Here is a 7207-nt window from a genome sequence, read left to right as displayed (position 1 = left end):
ATGCACCACATTTGTCTTGAAGATGACCACAAAGCAACAATTGAACATCAACGCAGACTCAACCCTGCGATGAAGGAGGTCGTCAAGAAGGAGATCATTAAATGGCTGGATGCGGGCATTATCTATCCTATAGCAGATAGCACGTGGGTCAGCCCCGTGCAGTGTGTGCCGAAGAAAGGTGGCACGATGGTAGTCCCAAATGAACACAATGAATTAATACACAAAGGACCATCACTGAATGGAGCATTTGCATGGACTACCGCATGCTAAATGCGGCCACATAGAAAGATCATTTCCTTTTGCCATTCATTGATCAAATGTTAGAATGACTAGCAGGGAATGATTTTTACTTCTTCTTGGATGGTTATGTCGGGTACAAGCAGATTATGATAGCTCCAGAAGACCAAGACAAGACCACATTCACTTGCCCATATGGGACCTTTGCTTTTCGTCGCATGTCGTTTGGCCTCTTCAATGTGCCAAGCACGTTCCAAAGTGCATGATGGCTATCTTTTCAGATTATCTCGAGGACTCTGTTGAAATCTTTATGCACGACTTCTCTGTTTATGGGAACACTTATGAAGTCTGTCTAGTCAACTTAGAGAAGATATTGAAGAGATGCGAAGAGACGAATCTGGTGCTCAATTGGGAAAAATGTCATTTCATGGTGAAGGAAGGCATAGTGTTGGGACACAAGGTTTCCCAGGATGGGTTGGAGATGGACAAAGAAAAAATCGAAGTAATTGAAAAACTTCCACCTCCAACTAGCGTGAAGATTGTACGAAGCTTCTTGGGGCATGCTGGATTCTACAGACGATTTGTCAAAGACTTTTCTAAAATAGCACGACCATTGAGTGTGTTGTTAGAGGCTGACAAAAAATTTGAGTTCGACAACAACTACCTCAACAAATTCAGAGTTTTGAAAAATGTGTTGATTACCGCATCCATATTAATTGCGCCGGATTAGACACTGCCATTTGAAATAATGTGCGACGCAAGCGGGTATGCGATGGGAGCAGCTTTAGCGCAAAAGAGAAAAATTTTTTTGCATCCCATCGCATATGCGAGTAAAACATTAAACCCTGCTCAGACAAATTATACCACCACGAGAAAGAACTCCTGGTGGTAATTTTTACGTTGGAGAAATTTCGGGTATATCTGTTGGGAACAAAGGTACTCAACCACACTGATCACTCGGTGATCAAATACTTAATTTCAAAGAAGGACGCAAAGCCGAGGTTGATCAGATGGGTTCTCCTCCTTCAAGAATGTGATAAGAGAAATAATTGACCAGAAGGGGACAAAGAACCAAGTTGCAGATCACCTGTCTAGACTAGAAAATCCTAAGGTTGACCGCAATGAGTCTGAGGTGAGTGCCGTATTCCCAGATGAGTAGTTATTCCATATAGAAGAATTGCCCTGGTATGCAGACATAGTCAATTATTTGGTTTGTGAGCAATTTCCTGAAGATTACACCTACCACCAATAGAAGAAGCTCAAGCATGAATGTAGACACTATTATTGGGATGAGCCGAATCTGTATAAAAAAGGTGCAGACCAAAATTTTCAATTATGCATACCAAATGCTGCTCAACAACGCATACTATCGCAATGCCACGACTCACCATATGGTGGGCACTTTGGAAGGCAGCGCACCGCAACCAAAGTTTTGCAGAGTGGATTCTTTTGGCCTACATTGTTTAAGGATGCGGCGGACTACGCGATGAAGTGTGATCGGTGCCAACGCACAGGTAATATTTCATGGAAACATGCAATGCCAATGAACACTATCTTGGAGCTTGAGTTGTTCGCCGTATGGGGGATTGATTTCATGGGACCATTCCCTCCTTCGAATGGTAAACATTACATTTTATTAGCCATCGATTATGTTTCCAAGTGGGTAGAGGCAATAGCATGCGCCGCAAGTGATACGGCGGTAGTCTTCCAGTTCCTGACGAAACATATTTTCACTCGTTTTGGCACTCCCCATGCTATCATAAGTGATGAAGGATCCCACTTTGTCAACCGTAATATCAAGGAGTTGCTGCGCAAGTACAACATTCTCCATAAAGTGGCCACCGCATACCATCCGCAGACGAATGGCCAGGCCAAGGTGCCTAATCGAGAAATTAAGCTGATACTTGAGAAGGTATTAAGGCCTTCGCGAATAGATTGGGCAACAAAGCTTGACGATGCCTTATGGGCATATCAGACTGCATTTAAAACACCAATAGGTATGTCCCCATATGCGTTGGTATTTGGTAAGGCTTGTCATTTGCCTTTGGAGCTGGAATATAAGGCACTGTAAGCGGTAAAGAAGCTGAACTTTGATTTAGAGAAGGCAGGAGAAGCGTGTAAAATACAATTGGTCGAGCTAGAAGAATGGAGGATCAACGCATATGAAAATGCGAAGATTTATAAAGAGTGCACCAAGCGCTGGCATGAAAAACGCATCTGCGGTAAGAACCTCCAAGTTGGGCAAAAGGTCTTACTCTTCAACTCACGTCTGTGGCTTTCTCGGCAAAATTAAAATCACGCTGGTCCGGACCATTCATCATTAAAGAAATATTCCTACATGGTGCGGTGGAGCTGATCACTGAGGATGGAAGCCGTACATTTAAGGTTAATGAACAGCGAGTTAAGGCATATTGCGGAGGTGAATTCCAGCCAGAAAAAGCCTCCATGAAGCTAAAAAACCCAAAATACCCCTTGTTTGATTCTTAAACTATAATTCCTTCATCACTTTTATTATCATTTAGCTATCTGCATCTTACTCATCTTTCTTTCTCTAAAAAAAATTATTTAAAAAAAAAAAAAAAACTTGTTGTTTTGTTTAAAATCATTTGACCCTCTCTTTGTTTATTTACAACAATTAAGGCACAGGATTGTGGAGATGTTACACGAAGCAGAAAATTATGTCACTCCATCACCGCAATCCAAAGAAGAGAGATCACCGCAAAGATGGATGCATCAATACACAATGCGGGCGACAGCACAAATTTGGGGGTGTATTCTTCCTTATCTTTATTTCAAATTTTGTACTACCACATTGCATTTTAGTCTTCAAAGTTTTATCACCGCATCCTCTTTGATCACCGCAATCATTTGACATAGATAAATTTAGTAGGTTACCGCATTTTGTCTCTTTGCCAAGTATGATTTCAATGATGAAAAATATGCTTTTATTTCTCTCGTACTTAATCTTAAGATAGTCACCCCATAAAATATTTCTAGAAGTTGGGGGTTGATAGCTTTCTTTCAAACTCTCTTTACGAAGCTTTCTAAGAACATCGCATGACTTATCTCAATCTTTTGGCAATGAGGACATTGCCGCATTTTAAATTTGGGGGTGAGGTAGTTATTTTCGAACTTGCTATTTTGAAAAAAAAAATGGTGTTTTTGAGAATAACAACTCCAATGTCAACGCAATGGGAAACCCATGTTGATAAGAGTTAAGTTGTGAAAGGCACTTACCCGTAGTTGGATGTCCGCATGACACATGTGGGAGCAAATCAAAACGAAAGTAAGTCACCAGGATCAATGCATAAATAAATGACCACAACTCGACTGCTAAATAGGTATGAATTTAGTCTGAGAAAAAGTGCATTGCTCGTAGTTGGATGTCCGCATGACACCCATGGGGGCAAGCCAAAATGAAGGCAAGGCACTTGATCAGCGCAAGGTCAAAAAAAAATATCAATGACAAAAAAATTTATGCAAGGATAAAATCATTTGACACCCAGGTAGAAAATTTTCTTTTTGAAATAAATCATGCAATGTTTCAGAATTTAGTAAAGTCCTTTTGAAGGGTAAGTTTGCAGTCCCTAGGTCTTAGAATTTAGTAAAGTCCTTTTGAAGGGTAAGTTTGCAGTCCCTAGGTCTTAGAAATATTTTAAGAAGAGACTTGAATAAGACTTAAGGAAATTCTGGTATATAGGTTGAATGAAGTATCCTTGAGAAATCTAGGAAAAGAACATTGCAGTTGACTTGCTAAAGGAATCTTTAGCTTATACTTGAGAACAAGCATTGTTTAATTTTGGGGATGTGATAACGGGCAGAAATGCACGTTATCATAATGCTAAGTTCTTAAACAATATTGGATTGCATTGATGAAATATATTAATTTGCGTCCATTAAGCATCAATTTCATAATATTGCGGTCGCATGCGTTCATCGCATTAGAACAGTTGTTTTTTGTATTTTTGTGTAGAATATGCATTGACTCAATGCAAGAATTTCAATCATAGGAAATCATTAGTCGAACGAAAGTTCACCGCAAGGCTTTGCGATGATTGTGTTCGCAAACATTTGCCAGAGAAGGATCGCCGCAACTTGGTCAACGCAACATGATGGACGCATCTGGGTGAAAGGCTAATTAATTGCGATGGGACAGAAAGCTGATGACAGTCGAATCCAAATTAAATTGACCGTCGATAACGATCACAAGTACATTCAGCTTTTCGGTGACAAATATCCGGCGCATCAGTCAGGAATTAAAGTCGTCCCATCTGTACAATCATGCGAGAGAAGCCGTCGTTCACCTTAGACGTCTATAAATACCAAGGGCAGCCTTCAGAAATTGGGTTGATCAATTCACCATTCTTTAGTTCGAAGTTCATATGCACGTCTTTGTTCACAATTTTCTTTCATTTTAAGGTAGATGCGAGGGAGGAGGTTGTGCCGACATATGAATTACTTATTTCTTAATTTTGTGTTGGGTTTGGTTCAGTTTGGTTCGCTTCGATTTTTCAATTTTTTTAAGTCTCCTTTCACAATTGGGAATGCCATGTGAATTACTTATTTCTTAATTTTGTGGCCGTGTTTTGATATTTAGATCTTAAAAAAAACTTTTTGATGGTTACAAATCTCATAGATGATTATATATGTAATATTTTAAAACCATTTGATCATTACAAGTCTCAATTTTATATCTGAAATGTTTTCAAAATATATTTTAAAATCTATTTGATGTTTCGTCACGTGCCCTCTTACCCATCAGGGGGTTAGTCTGAATCGACATACGTGGTTCCGACTTTATACGTTGCACATTGACAGGCTGATCTACATGGGATTCATGCTCTTCGTGCCCCCTAGAGAACTTATGAGTATCGATGGAATGTTAAAATCCCTTCGATCCTTCTTTCTCCAACAACATGAACCACATTAAGCCTTGCCAGTCGGTCCTCCTTGTACTTTATCTCCTCTACACTAGGTACAAGTCTCAACATAACAATAGTCTGTACATAAACAAATGAGCAAGTCATAATGGCATGAAACTATAAACAAATGAGCAAGTCAGAAGTGGTCGATTACTTACTTTTTTTTGCTGGAAAAATTTATTACTCAATGATTTATAAGATGGAGCACGAGAACAAGTTACAAGTCATCTAAGAATTCTATGGAATTGAAACTTGTTGACTTTTGTGGCTTATGAACTACTTGATGTTGATAAAATTTTGTAAGCCCAAACCTACGATATGGGAACTTTGTTACATGTACGTTACACAGGTTTAATGTATATTAAAGTGAATCAGAAACAAAAGTACATACCTGGAATGTAAATGTGAATCCATTTATACAGTAATATGAGGTACGATGATCATTTTCTGCATTCTTTGACACATATACCTCTTTTCTCCCGCGCATGATAGTCTTCATGCTATTCAATGTACGTTCATAAAAAGAGGAAGACCAATCATAATGTACAAAGACTTCATGGTCACCACAGTCCCAAATATATTCACATCGAAATGAGTTTTCTTATCTTTTCCAATCATCACCGTTTTAATGAATAGTGCCAATGCATACCTTGACAACATCTCACCATTAGTAAAATTGAACTTCTCAAATGCGGTCTCTACATCCTTGCAAGAACTATCTCTTTCCATTTGGTCCTTTTGACCAAGAATGAGTTTCTCGCAGTCTTTCACTGCTTGTTTCTCTTTCTACTATTTCCCTAATCGGCCACAAATCAGTTATCAAGTTAAAATCGTCTTAAGAGAATGTTACCTTTTTCCTAAATGATGTGATTTAATAGTATACGTTTGGGTTCACATCCGTTACCTCCCTTAACAGAAAGTGGTACAAAGTTTGTCCAATTAAAACAAGATATGTATCCAACAAGGGACCAAAGGCCGTTTTCCATATAGTCTCATTTGTTCTTCTGTCAACTTATTCTTAATCACAAAGGAGTTTTGTAGACTTGACAAGAGACTGTAGCTGGAAAATATTTCTTAACAGGACGTCCATTGTACCAATTTGATAAGCATGTACATTACAAGAATTAGTAAACAATTGCACAACAAAAATTAAACGATGGCATAATAGATATCTCAAACGATCGTGTAACAATTAGCTAAAAGATCGCATAATAGATAGCTAAAGGATCGCACGTATAAAACCTAAACGGTCACACAATAAATATCTAAATGATCACTTAATATTCTTTATTTGATTGCTTAGTAATCTCTATTTGATCGCTTAGTATATAATATCTAAACGTTCGCTTAATATTCTCTAAACGCTCGCTTAGTATTCTCTATCCGATCGCTTAGTTATTCTCTTAACGATCGATTACGAACGAAGTACGCAATTAAACCCTACAAGATAAGTCAAACCTCGAATTTTAACATGCACTCTTCAAGGAGAAGAGTCTCATACTTTTCATATCACGACGACGGTGGCAAGTGCGTAGAGATGACCGACGAGAAAATCTGCGAGGAGTGCTCGGCTAAAGTTCGGAGAGAAAACGGGAGAAAATTTGAGAGAAAATTCTTCGAAGAGAAATGCTTTGGGAAGGAAATGAAGGGAAATAAAGGGAACTTATCGTTGTAAAGTATTTGTAGAGGTGCGTGGATACCAAACAGTCTAAAGGCTTTTTAAATTTGGGGATAATTTTGGAATTTCATGGGTAAACGGTCGGTGGTAGAAAAGTTTTTAGGAAGAGGTCATTGGAAGAAAAGTTTTAGGCTTTGGGTTATTTTGTGAAATTTCCATCTCCAAACTAATAAAAAAAAAAAAGAAGAAGAAGGAAGTTAGTTTTATACTAAAAAGCTGAATTAACCAAACTAATGGATCAGTTTGGTTTGCTTCGATTTTTCAATTTTTTTAAGTCTCCTTCACAATTGGGATGACATTGTGAATACATATTTCTTAATTTTTGTGCCGTGTTTGATATTTAGATCTTAAAAAAAACTTTTTGATGTTA

This window comes from Benincasa hispida, chromosome 11 (genome assembly GCF_009727055.1).
Source record: "Benincasa hispida cultivar B227 chromosome 11, ASM972705v1, whole genome shotgun sequence".
In the NCBI taxonomy this organism is placed as follows: domain Eukaryota; kingdom Viridiplantae; phylum Streptophyta; class Magnoliopsida; order Cucurbitales; family Cucurbitaceae; genus Benincasa; species Benincasa hispida.
Note: the sequence above shows the minus strand (reverse complement) of the source record.